Source organism: Somniosus microcephalus, chromosome 6 (assembly GCF_052327205.1).
Source record: "Somniosus microcephalus isolate GS21.2 chromosome 6, FLI_Smic_1.0, whole genome shotgun sequence".
Taxonomy (NCBI): Eukaryota; Metazoa; Chordata; class Chondrichthyes; order Squaliformes; family Somniosidae; genus Somniosus; species Somniosus microcephalus.
Window position 1 is genome coordinate 152,872,480 of NC_140992.1, and position 14,489 is coordinate 152,886,968.

General features: G+C 47.8%; 1 pseudogene; it reads left to right on the forward strand.

Annotated features, from left to right (window-relative positions):
- Positions 1-5: 5 nt before the first annotated feature.
- On the forward strand, positions 6-13,533 carry LOC147116126 (uncharacterized; annotated as a pseudogene).
- The last annotated feature ends 956 nt before the right edge of the window (positions 13,534-14,489 follow it).

A 14,489-nucleotide genomic window follows, 5' to 3' on the forward strand; every position in this document is an offset into this window, starting at 1 on the left:
CAGATATGGAAAAAGTAAACGCCATACTCAAAATGCCCCGACCCACTGACAAAAAAGGAGTGCTACGCATCATGGGGATGATAAACTTCATTGGAAAGTTCATTCCTAACTTGTCAGCCAAGACAGCCTGTCAGCGAGACCTGCTACGTAAAACAAATGAGTTCGCATGGACAGATAGACATAAACAAGTGTGGATAAAGCAGTGCTGACAACCACACCTGTACTCACCTTCTTTGACCCAACAAAAAGAATCAAAGTTTCAACGGATGCATCAAAAGATGGCCTAGGTGCGGTCCCGGGCCAAAACTTGTTGACCTATCTGAAAGGTTCTAGTTGGCCTTTCATTCATGCCTTGAAACTGCCGGTTCTCCACGTCCCTTCTGATATTGGGCTTGACCAAATCCAGCCGGCATCTTAGGTTTCTATTGAAGAACATCATGGCGGGAGTTTGGTTGGTAACCATATGTGTTGCATTCCTGTATGCGAATAAGAAGTTATCCACCTTGTGCTGAAGTTTTATGTCTTCATTACCCATGGCCTTTATGGCCTTCTTGAAGGTCTGGACAAACCTTTCAGCCAATCCATTGGTGGCGGGATGGTATGGGGCGGACGTGTAGTGCTTAACCCCATTGTTTTTTAAGAACTTTCTGAATTCTTCGGACACAAATTGCGGTCCATTATCAGAACAGATCTGTTCCGGCAGCCCATTCCTGGCAAATATGGTCCTTAATACTTTGATGCTTTTTTTCCGTGGTGGTGGAGGACATCTTTATTACCCCCGGCCACTTGGAGTGTGCATCAACCGCGATTAAGAACATTGAGTCCATAAATGGACCAGCAAAGTCGATGTGTACCCTTTGCCAGGGAGATGAGGGCCAGTCCCATGGATGTAGAGGGGCTTGTGGTGGAGCGTTTTGGACCTTCTGGCATCCTAGGCAGCTCTTGGTCATTTCTTCGATGTCTCCATCGATATCTGGCCACCATACAAATGCCCTGGCTAGGTTCTTCATTTTCACTCCACCCAGATGCCCCTCGTGAAGCTCCTTTAGCACTTTATCCTGGAGTTTGGGTGGAATCACCACTCTGGATCCACACATCAAGGTTCCTCGGCACACTGACAGCTGTTCTGTTCTTTGCCAGAATGCTGGCAACAGTGGTTCGCCATGTGCTGGCCATCTCTTCACTGTTAAATCGTAGACCCATGAAAGAGTCGGGTCATTTCTCGTTTCCCTTTCAATGGCAGAATTTGTTACTGCTAGACATTCCACTATGGTAGAGTGGAACATCCCCATTGGGTCTACTGCAGGTGCCTCTTCTACCGTTGACAACGGTAGGCGCGATAAACCGTCAGCATTCCCATGCTGTTTTGACCCTTTGTATTCTATGTTGTATTGGTGTGCCCCTAGAAAAAGGGACCACCTCTGTAGCCTTTGCGCTGTCATAATGGGAACACCCTTTTTAGGGTTGAATATGGAGATGAGGGGTTGATGATCAGCCAAAAAGGTAAATTTTTGTCCGTGTAGGTAATGGTTGAATTTCTTTACTCCCCATACCAGGCTGAGTGCTTCCCTGTCGATTTGGGCATAGTTACGCTCAGCTGAGTTCAATGAGCGTGACGCAAAAGCTATCGGCCGTTCCGAGCCATCATGGAATTTATGCAATAATACTGCTCCTATGCCGTAGGGGATGCATCGCACGCCAGTCTGATTGGCAGTGATGGGTTGTAATGAGCCAAAACTTCTTTGGATGTGATTAAGTCTTTGCATTTATGGAAGGCACGTTTGCAGTCTTCGTTCCATTTCCAAACTACTCCTGTTTGTAGCAGTTCATTAAGAGGGTGGAGAAGAGTTGATAAGTTTGGTAAAAATTTATGATAGTAATTTATTAATCCCAGGAACGACCTTAATTGTGCTGGGGCTTTTATGACCGCTTCAATTTTTTCAGGTGACTTATGCAACCCTTCATTATTAATTATGTGGCCACAATATGATATTTGATTTCGGAAAAATTCGCACTTGGGGCGATTTGCTCGTAGGCCCCGTTCTCTCAGCCTAGTGAGCACCTGCTCTAAATTGGCAAGGTGCTCGTTGTCATTTTCTCCTGTTACAAGGATGTCGTCTAGGTAGCATTGAGTCCCTGGAATCCCTTGGAGGACTTGCTCCATAGCTCTTTGCCAGATAGCTGGAGCGGATGCTACTCCGAAAACCAGTCGATTGTACTGGTACAGACCTATGTGTGTATTTATCGTGAGATATTTTTTAGAGGCCTCTTCAACCTCCATCTGTAGATATGCCTGTGCCAAGTCAATTTTGGTGAAACGTTTCCCTCCGGATAGTGAGGCAAAAATATCTTCTATCCTCGGAAGAGGATACTGTACCGTGTGAAGGACCGGGTTTACAGTCACCTTGAAGTCTCCACAGATGCGAATTTTTCTCTGTTCTTCAGATTTATCATTCTTCAATGCTTTCTTCATGACTGGGACGATGGGTGTTGCCCACTCGCTCCAATCTATTTCAGATAATACGCCTGCCTTTTCCAAATTCTCCAGCTCTGCCTCGACTGCTGGACGAATTGCGTATGGCACCAGTCTTGCCTTAAAAAACTTGGGAATTGCCGCATCTTCCACTTTTATTGAGGCGGTGATGCCTTTCAAGGTTCCTAGTTTCTCTTGAAACACTTCCTTGGCGTTGCCCAAGATGTCTTTTAATCGTTCAGGTATGACGTCATCATCATTTTTTTCGTTACTGGTCACCATCAGTGCCTGAATGGAGTGCCAGTCTAAATGTATTGTTCTGATCCATTCACGTCCCAACAGCGGTGGACCACCATCTTGTAGAACGTATAAATACAACTTCGGTATTTCCTTGCCGTTGTATACAGCAGGCACCCTTATTTTTCCTTTGGGGTATACTTTCTGCCCCGTATATGTTTTCAAGATAATGGATGTGTCTTTTAAAGGTATATGCGGAAATAGCCGCTCGTAATCCCGTCGATTTATGACGGTCAGAGCTGATCCTGTATCTAGCTCCATTTTAACTGGGGACCCTGCTATTGTGAGGGTAACCCAAATGGTCTGGTAATCTTCTTTGGCAATTACATTATGTAATTTGAGAGAGCTTAGTCTCTTGTTCCTGGAGTCACTATCGCTCTTCTGGTCTTCGGAGTTACTGTCCGTCATCATTTGTACCTTTCTGTGCTTTTCCTTATTGATTCTTTTCCTGTTAGTGGATTTTTTGTTTCCAGATCGGCACACACGTGGAATGTGTCCCATCTTTCCGCATTGCCTGCATGCTTTGTCCTTGAACCAGCAGTCCCTCTGGTCATGGGTGGATCTGTCGCAGCGATAACATCTCTCGAAACCCTGTGTCATTTCATGGGTGCCGAAGTCCTGTGGCCTTTGCTGTATCTCTGTAGCTCCTATTGCACTGAAAGCCTTGTCCAGTGTTAAATCTTTCTCAGAAAATAGCCTTTTTTGTGTTTCTACACTTAGGGGATCGCAGACGAATTTGTCTCGCAGAGAATCTGCCAGTCCTGCCTCGAATTGGCAGTGTAGGGTATCAACAATCTCCTTAAAATTCTTGTCCATCGGTTCGGCTGGAGTGATTAAGTTTCGTAACAGCTTGTATGTCTTTGCGCCCATTAGATCCAGAAGTACTGAAGCTTTTTTTTCATCTTCTATTCCATTTGCGGTGCAATATATCTCCACTCTTTCCACATATGTGGTCCAATCTTCTATCTCGTTATCAAAAGCATCAATATTGCCAGAATTAGGCATCTTAGAAAAGATATGGCACTTCCCGCGCTTTTCTTTCTTTTCTGTAGAAAAGATATGGTGCTTCCCGCGCTTTCCCGCCGCTGCTGCCGATGACAACGCTGTTTCCCGCGGTTTCCGTTCTTTTATTTATTTATTTATTTACAGTTGGAGACTCGTTCCCGCCGGACTCTCTCTGTAGGTCTGAACGCCGACCTGCTTGCAGCCGCGCCGGCCGTCTCCCGAGTGCTCCCTCCCAGTCCGTTATTGCTTGCCTCCGATTTTGCTGCCTGTCTCAGCTGTAGAGCCAGCCGCTGGAGCACCAGCCTGATGCCCAGGAAGGATTAGCGCAGTACCTGCCACCAGCTTGGCCAGCTGGTGAAACAACAGCTTCTCTCACTTCCTTGAGTCTTCTGGATGCCCAAGGAATCGATGTCCTTGAGGTGCTGCCGAATTGCAGGTAAGTCCGTTTCCACTTCGTCGCCACTGTACTGCCCGTGTGTTGATAAAGACACTGAAGACAGGAGTTGGTTCAGAGGTATTTACTAAGCAAAGTCTGGGGGGTGGTTCTAACGGATATACACAATATACAGGTTTATATAGCCCGAGTGGCAATTACCGGCATTACAGCACACCTGGGGCTCGTAAAGGCACATAAACTACAATTACCAGCTCCTCCATCACCCACACACAGCCTGTCCCACTCTCAGATACCAGCTCCACCATGACCCACACACAGTCTGTCCCACTCGCAGATGCCAGCTCCACCATCACCCACAAACAGTCTGCCCCTCACTCAGCTACCAGATACTCCAATGCCCAAACACAGCCTGTCCACTCTCAGATACCAGCTCCTGCAAAACAAAAACACAGTCTGTCCCACTCTCAGATACCAGCTCCCCCATCACCCACACACAAAGCCTGTCCCACTCACAGGTACCAGCTCCTCCAACACCCGCACACAGCCTTTCCCAATCTCAGATACTAGCACCTCCATCACACACACACAGCCTGTCCCACTCTCAGATTCCAGCTCCTCCATCACCCACCCACACAGCCTGTCCCACTCTCAGATAACAGCTCCACCATCACCCACACACAGACTGTTCTACTCTCAGATACCAGCTCCACCATCACCCACACACAGGCTGATCTACTCTCAGGTACCAGCTCCACCATCACCCAGACACATTCTGTCCCAATCTCAGAAAACAGCTCCTCCATCACCCACCCACACAGACTGTTCCACTCTCAGATACCAGCTCCTCCACCACCCATACACAGTCCGTCCCACTCTCAGATACCAGCTCCTCCATCACCCACACACAGTCTGTCTCAGTCTCTGATACCAGCTCCTCCATCACCCACACACACAGACTGTCCCACTCTCAGATACCAGCTCCTCCAACACACACAAACACCACCTGACCCACTCTCATATACCAGCTCCTCCATCGCAAACACACAGCCTGTCCCACCGACAGATACCAGCTCCTCCATCACCCACACTCAGTCTGTCTCACTCTCAGATACCAGCTCCTCCACCTCCCACACAGCCTGTCCCATTCTCGAATATCAGCCTCTCCATCACCCACGAACACAGCCTGACCCACTCTCAGATACCAGCTCATCCATCACCCACACACAGCCTGTCCCACTTTCAAATACCAGCTCCTCCATCACCCACACACAGCCTGCCCACTCTCAGAAACCAACTCCTCCATCACCTACACACAGCATGTCCCACTTTCAAATGCCAGCTCCACCATGACCCACACACATTGTGTCTCAATCTCAGATACCAGCTCCTCCAACTCCCACACACAGCCTGTCCCATTCTCAGATACCAGCTCCACCATCAAGCACACACAGCCTCTCCCACTCACAGGTACCAGCTCCTCCAACACCACCACACAGCCAGGCCCAATCTCAGATACCAGCACCTCCATCACGCACACACAGCCTGTCCCACTCTTGGATACCAGCTCCTCAATTAACCACTCACAGCCTGTCCCACTCTCAGATACCAGCTCCTCCATCACCTACCCACACAGCCTGTCCCACCCTCAAATACCAGCTCCTCCATCACCCACACACAGCCTGTCCCACTCTCAGATACTAGCTCCACCATCACCCACGCACACAGCCTGTCCCACTCTCAGATACCAGCTCCTCCATCACCCATACACAGACTGTTCTACTCTCAGATACCAGCTCCACCATCACCCACACACATTCTGTCCCAATCTCAGATACCAGCTCCACCATCACCCACGCACACAGCCTGTCCCACTCTCAGATACCAGCTCCTCCATCACCCACACACAGACTGTTCCACTCTCAGATACCAGCTCCTGCATCAACCATATACAGCCTGTCCCACTCTCAGATACCAGCTCCTCCACCACCCACACACAGCCCGTCCCACTCTCAGATACCAGCTCCTCCATCACCCTCACACCGTCTGTCTCACTCTCAGATACCAGCTCCTCCATCACCCTCACACCGTCTGTCTCACTCTCAGATACCAGCTCCTCCATCACCCACACACAGTCTGTCTCACTCTCTGATACCAGCTCCTCCATCACCCACACACAGTCTCTCATTCTCAGATACCTGATCCTCCACCTTCCACGCCCAGCCTGTCGCACTCTCGAATATCAGCTCCTCCATCACCAACATAGAATCTGTCCCACTTTCAGATACCTTCACCTCCATCACCCACACACACAGACTGTCCCACTCTCAGATACCAGCACCTCCATCACGCACAAACACAGCCTGATCCACTCTCAGATAACAGCTCCTCCATCGCACACACACAGTCTGTCCCACTCTCAGATACCAGCTCCACCATCAGCTGTAATGATCAGTAACCTGAAAGGAATAGAGCCAGATATGGAAAAAGTAAACGCCAAATAAAAATGCCCCGACCCACTGACAAAAAAGGAGTGCTACGCATCATGGTGATGATAAACTTCATTGGAAAGTTCATTCCTAACTTGTCAGCCAAGACCTGCTACGTAAAACAAATGAATTTGCATGGACAGAAAGACATGAACAAGTGTTGATAAACCTCAAAACAGTGCTGACAACCACACTTGTACTCACCTTCTTTGACCCAACAAAAAGAATCAAAGTTTCAACGGATGCATCAAAAGATGGCCTAGGTGCGGTCTTGCTACAAGCAGAGGGTGAAGATTGGAAGCCTGTTGCCTTTGCCTCCAGGTCTATGACTGATACTGAGTGTCGATACACGCAGATTGAAAAGGAATGTCTAGGCTTGGTAGTTGGACTAGAAAAGTTTCATGGCTACATATATGGACCTCCCACCTTCACAGTTGAGACAGACCACAGCCCACTGGTTGCCATCATAAAAAAGAACCTGAATGAGATGTCTCCAAGGATTCAACAACTCATGATGAAGCTGCAAACATATGACTTTGAACTGATCTAAACACCAGGCAAATACATAGTGTTAGCAGATGCACTATCCCGAGCACCCACAATGAGTCATGTGAGCTCTACTGAAGAAGACGTGGATGTTCATGTGAATATGGTCACTGCTGCGCTGCCCGTGTCAGACACAAAATCCATGCAAAAAGCAGAAGAAACAGTAAAAGATACAGTATTACAAACAGTAATAGAGAACATTCATCATGGTTGGCCAAAAGGTTCCTGTCCAAAATATTTTCACATAAGGTCAGAATTGAGTGTCGCAATTGGACTATTACTAAAACAGAACAGAATAGTCATTCCACAGGCTTTACGTCAAGACATGCTCAAAAGGAATTGAAAAATGCAAAAGGAGAGCGAGAGACACTGTTTATTGGCCTGGCCTAAATAAGGACATTGAGAACATGATAGGCAAATGTGAGACATGTCAGAAACACCAAAACAAACAAGCAAAGGAACCAATGATAGAAGCTGACATACCAACAGCACCATGACAAAAGGTTGGTATGGACCTTTTTCATTTAAATGGTAAGGTCTATCTAATAGTGATTGACTACTATTCTAACTATCCTGAGATGGCGCTGCTCTGAAGCACCACAGCAAGCAGTGTCATAATGCATGTGAAATCCATCTTCGCCAGACATGGAATACCCAGGATTGCCGTTAGCGACAATGGTCCGTGCTTCAACTGTAAGGAGTGGCAACAGTTTGCATCACATTATGACTTTCAACACATAACATCCAGTCCTTTGTATGCTCAGTCAAATGGTAAGGCAGAGAAAGGTGTTCAAGTTCTCAAGCAGCTACTGAAGAAAGCGACAGAAAGCAAGTCTGATCCTTATCTCGCCCTGCTGAGCTACCGAGCCTCACCTTTAGACTCTGGTTCTTCACCTGCTGAACTCCTAATGGGTCGCAAGTTGCGTACCACGCTACCCTGCTGTGCAAAAGAAAAGCAGAGTAAGGAACTGAGACAGACACTTCATCTGTTAAAGCTGAAACAGAAATCATACTATGACAAGTCATCCTAAACTCTGAAACCATTGACAAGGGATGATGTTGTCAGGATTGAGGATCCAGATGCATGGAACAGGAAAGTTACAGTTCATGAGGAAGTAGGACCAAGGTCATACACTGTTAGAACTGAGGAAGGACAGATTCTCAGGAGGAACCGCCGTTCCCTCCTAAAAACACAAGAGACTATCGAAGAGCAAATCGATGACAATGCCGCAACTGAATCTTGTCACTCACCACCAGAAAACACATCAGACTTACCTGTGCTCAGAAGATCCACACGTGAAGTAAAAAAGCCTGATAGACTTTATCTTTGAGTACAAAGAAAACTATATTGAAAATGTATTGACTGTTGAAGATGTTTATGTTGTTATTGATTGATTTTGATTGATACTGATTTTGTTTACCCTCAAAGAAAGGGGGATGTAATGATCAGTAACCTGTCAGTCTGGAATGGTACACTAGGTGGTGCTGTATGTATATAAGAGTGGGCTACCCACGATGCACTAGTCTACCCACAAGGCAGCAGTCAAGAAGGAGGCCTCTACAGATACTGTACCAAGTCCACATGTGCTCAATAAAGTGTCTAGCAAAAGCTAGCTGTTCTTAATAAAAACAATTAGTTATTAATGAACATAACATCACCCACTCTCAATCTGTGTCTCAATCTCAGATACCAGCTCCACCATCACCCACACTAAGCCTGACCCAATCTCAGATGCCAGCTCCTCCATCACCTACACACAGCCTGTCACACTATCAAATACTGCAGTGTCCGTGTATTGATAAAGACACTGAAGACAGGAGTTGGTTCATAGGTGTTTACTAAGCAAAATCTGGGGGGGGTTCTAACGGATATACACAATATACAGGCTTATATAGCCCGAGTGGCAATTACCGGCATTACAGCACACCTGGGGCTCTTAAAGGCACATACACTACAATTCTTCCCCTTTTAGCTAACCAGTACATCATATTTTAAGTAATTATTAATTACATGTTATAAGCAAAATAATATACATTGCTGTCATTAATTAATTATAAGTCAGTCTCTCAGGAGGCTTCCTGACTCGGTCCGGATAATGCCTCGGGGGTGTAGTAGTTTCTGGTGGTGTAGTAGGTTCTTCTGGCAAGGCTGATTCGGCTTGAATGCCAGTGTCGGGTTCATCGGGTTCCAGTATCACCGGATCGGAGGTAGATATGGGTATCTCTACTTCATCGTTAGATGTATAGAGTTATGGTGTAGGTTGTCCCTTTTCGGATGAATTTATGATTTGGTCAGCATGGCGCCTTATTATGCTTTCTCCGGTATACATCAGTGGTCCTAGTCGTGTGCAGATAGTTCCAGGCTGCCATTTCTCGGTACGGTAGTCCCGGGCCAAAACTTGTTGACCTATCTGAAAGGTTCTAGTTGGCCTTTCATTCATGCCTTGAAACTGCCGGTTCTCCACGTCCCTTCTGATGTTGGGCTTGACAGCAGGCACCCTTATTTTTCCTTTGGGGTACAATTTCTGCCCCGTATATGTTTTCAAGATAATGGATGTGTCTTTTAAAGGTATATGCGGAAATAGCCGCTCGTAATCCCGTCGATTTATGACGGTCAGAGCTGATCCTGTATCTAGCTCCATTTTAACTGGGGACCCTGCTATTGTGAGGGTAACCCAAATGGTCTGGTAATCTTCTTTGGCAATTACATTATGTAATTTGAGAGAGCTTAGTCTCTTGTTCCTGGAGTCACTATCGCTCTTCTGGTCTTCGGAGCTACTGTCCGTCATCATTTGTACCTTTCTGTGCTTTTCCTTATTGATTCTTTTCCTGTTAGTGGATTTTTTGTTTCCAGATCGGCACACACGTGGAATGTGTCCCATCTTTCCGCATTGCCTGCATGCTTTGTCCTTGAACCAGCAGTCCCTCTGGTCATGGGTGGATCTGTCGCAGCGATAACATCTCTCGAAACCCCGTGTCATTTCATGGGTGCCGAAGTCCTGTGGCCTTTGCTGTATCTCTGTAGCTCCTATTGCACTGAAAGCCTTGTCCAGTGTTAAATCTTTCTCAGAAAATAGCCTTTTTTGTGTTTCTACACTTAGGGGATCGCAGACGAATTTGTCTCGCAGAGAATCTGCCAGTCCTGCCTCGAATTGGCAGTGTAGGGTATCAACAATCTCCTTAAAATTCTTGTCCATCGGTTCGGCTGGAGTGATTAAGTTTCGTAACAGCTTGTATGTCTTTGCGCCCATTAGATCCAGAAGTACTGAAGCTTTTTTTTCATCTTCTATTCCATTTGCGGTGCAATATATCTCCACTCTTTCCACATATGTGGTCCAATCTTCTATCTCGTTATCAAAAGCATCAATATTGCCAGAATTAGGCATCTTAGAAAAGATATGGCACTTCCCGCGCTTTTCTTTCTTTTCTGTAGAAAAGATATGGTGCTTCCCGTGCTTTCCCGCCACTGCTGCCGATGACAACGCTGTTTCCCGCGGTTTCCGTTCTTTTATTTATTTATTTATCTACAGTTGGAGACTCGTTCCCGCCGGACTCTCTCTGTAGGTCTGAACGCCGACCTGCTTGCAGCCGCGCCGGCCGTCTCCCGAGTGCTCCCTCCCAGTCCGTTATTGCTTGCCTCCGATTTTGCTGCCTGTCTCAGCTGTAGAGCCAGCCGCTGGAGCACCAGCCTGATGCCCAGGAAGGATTAGCGCAGTACCTGCCACCAGCTTGGCCAGCTGGTGAAACAACAGCTTCTCTCACTTCCTTGAGTCTTCTGGATGCCCAAGGAATCGATGTCCTTGAGGTGCTGCCGAATTGCAGGTAAGTCCGTTTCCACTTCGTCGCCACTGTACTGCCCGTGTGTTGATAAAGACACTGAAGACAGGAGTTGGTTCAGAGGTATTTACTAAGCAAAGTCTGGGGGGTGGTTCTAACGGATATACACAATATACAGGTTTATATAGCCCGAGTGGCAATTACCGGCATTACAGCACACCTGGGGCTCGTAAAGGCACATAAACTACAATTACCAGCTCCTCCATCACCCACACACAGCCTGTCCCACTCTCAGATACCAGCTCCACCATGACCCACACACAGTCTGTCCCACTCGCAGATGCCAGCTCCACCATCACCCACAAACAGTCTGCCCCTCACTCAGCTACCAGATACTCCAATGCCCAAACACAGCCTGTCCACTCTCAGATACCAGCTCCTGCAAAACAAAAACACAGTCTGTCCCACTCTCAGATACCAGCTCCCCCATCACCCACACACAAAGCCTGTCCCACTCACAGGTACCAGCTCCTCCAACACCCGCACACAGCCTTTCCCAATCTCAGATACTAGCACCTCCATCACACACACACAGCCTGTCCCACTCTCAGATTCCAGCTCCTCCATCACCCACCCACACAGCCTGTCCCACTCTCAGATAACAGCTCCACCATCACCCACACACAGACTGTTCTACTCTCAGATACCAGCTCCACCATCACCCACACACAGGCTGATCTACTCTCAGGTACCAGCTCCACCATCACCCAGACACATTCTGTCCCAATCTCAGAAAACAGCTCCTCCATCACCCACCCACACAGACTGTTCCACTCTCAGATACCAGCTCCTCCACCACCCATACACAGTCCGTCCCACTCTCAGATACCAGCTCCTCCATCACCCACACACAGTCTGTCTCAGTCTCTGATACCAGCTCCTCCATCACCCACACACACAGACTGTCCCACTCTCAGATACCAGCTCCTCCATCACACACAAACACCACCTGACCCACTCTCATATACCAGCTCCTCCATCGCAAACACACAGCCTGTCCCACCGACAGATACCAGCTCCTCCATCACCCACACTCAGTCTGTCTCACTCTCAGATACCAGCTCCTCCACCTCCCACACAGCCTGTCCCATTCTCGAATATCAGCCTCTCCATCACCCACGAACACAGCCTGACCCACTCTCAGATACCAGCTCATCCATCACCCACACACAGCCTGTCCCACTTTCAAATACCAGCTCATCCATCACCCACACACAGCCTGTCCCACTTTCAAATACCAGCTCCTCCATCACCCACACACAGCCTGCCCACTCTCAGAAACCAACTCCTCCATCACCTACACACAGCATGTCCCACTTTCAAATGCCAGCTCCACCATGACCCACACACATTGTGTCTCAATCTCAGATACCAGCTCCTCCAACTCCCACACACAGCCTGTCCCATTCTCAGATACCAGCTCCACCATCAAGCACACACAGCCTCTCCCACTCACAGGTACCAGCTCCTCCAACACCACCACACAGCCAGGCCCAATCTCAGATACCAGCACCTCCATCACGCACACACAGCCTGTCCCACTCTCAGATACCAGCTCCTCAATTAACCACTCACAGCCTGTCCCACTCTCAGATACCAGCTCCTCCATCACCTACCCACACAGCCTGTCCCACCCTCAAATACCAGCTCCTCCATCACCCACACACAGCCTGTCCCACTCTCAGATACTAGCTCCACCATCACCCACGCACACAGCCTGTCCCACTCTCAGATACCAGCTCCTCCATCACCCATACACAGACTGTTCTACTCTCAGATACCAGCTCCACCATCACCCACACACATTCTGTCCCAATCTCAGATACCAGCTCCACCATCACCCACGCACACAGCCTGTCCCACTCTCAGATACCAGCTCCTCCATCACCCACACACAGACTGTTCCACTCTCAGATACCAGCTCCTCCATCACCCACACACAGACTGTTCCACTCTCAGATACCAGCTCCTGCATCAACCATATACAGCCTGTCCCACTCTTAGATACCAGCTCCTCCACCACCCACACACAGCCCGTCCCACTCTCAGATACCAGCTCCTCCATCACCCTCACACCGTCTGTCTCACTCTCAGATACCAGCTCCTCCATCACCCACACACAGTCTGTCTCACTCTCTGATACCAGCTCCTCCATCACCCACACACAGTCTCTCATTCTCAGATACCTGATCCTCCACCTTCCACGCCCAGCCTGTCGCACTCTCGAATATCAGCTCCTCCATCACCAACATAGAATCTGTCCCACTTTCAGATACCTTCACCTCCATCACCCACACACACAGACTGTCCCACTCTCAGATACCAGCACCTCCATCACGCACAAACACAGCCTGATCCACTCTCAGATAACAGCTCCTCCATCGCACACACACAGTCTGTCCCACTCTCAGATACCAGCTCCACCATCAGCTGTAATGATCAGTAACCTGAAAGGAATAGAGCCAGATATGGAAAAAGTAAACGCCAAATAAAAATGCCCCGACCCACTGACAAAAAAGGAGTGCTACGCATCATGGTGACGATAAACTTCATTGGAAAGTTCATTCCTAACTTGTCAGCCAAGACCTGCTACGTAAAACAAATGAATTTGCATGGACAGAAAGACATGAACAAGTGTTGATAAACCTCAAAACAGTGCTGACAACCACACCTGTACTCACCTTCTTTGACCCAACAAAAAGAATCAAAGTTTCAACGGATGCATCAAAAGATGGCCTAGGTGCGGTATTGCTACAAGCAGAGGGTGAAGATTGGAAGCCTGTTGCCTATGCCTCCAGGTCTATGACTGATACTGAGTGTCGATACACGCAGATTGAAAAGGAATGTGAAGGCTTGGTAGTTGGACTAGAAAAGTTTCATGGCTACATATATGGACTTCCCACCTTCACAGTTGAGACAGACCACAGCCCACTGGTTGCCATCATAAAAAAGAACCTGAATGAGATGTCTCCAAGGATTCAACGACTCATGAAGAAGCTGCAAAGATATGACTTTGAACTGATCTACACACCAGGCAAATACATAGTGTTAGCAGATGCACTATCCTGAGCACCCACAATGAGTCATGTGAGCTCTACTGAAGAAGACGTGGAGGTTCATCTGAGTATGGTCACTGCTGCGCTGCCCGTGTCAGACACAAAATCAAAGCAAATAGCAGAAGAAACAGTAAAAGATACAGTATTACAAACAGCAATAGAGAACACTCATCATGGTTGGCCAAAAGGTTCCTGTCCAAAATATTTTCACATAAGGTCAGAATTGAGTGTCGCAAGTGGACTATTACTAAAACAGAACAGAATAGTCATTCCACAGGCTTGACGTCAAGACATGCTCAAAATGATTCATGAGGGACACCTCGGAATTGAAAAATGCAAAGGGAGAGCAAGAGACACTGTTTATTGGCCTGGCATAAATAAGGACATTGAGA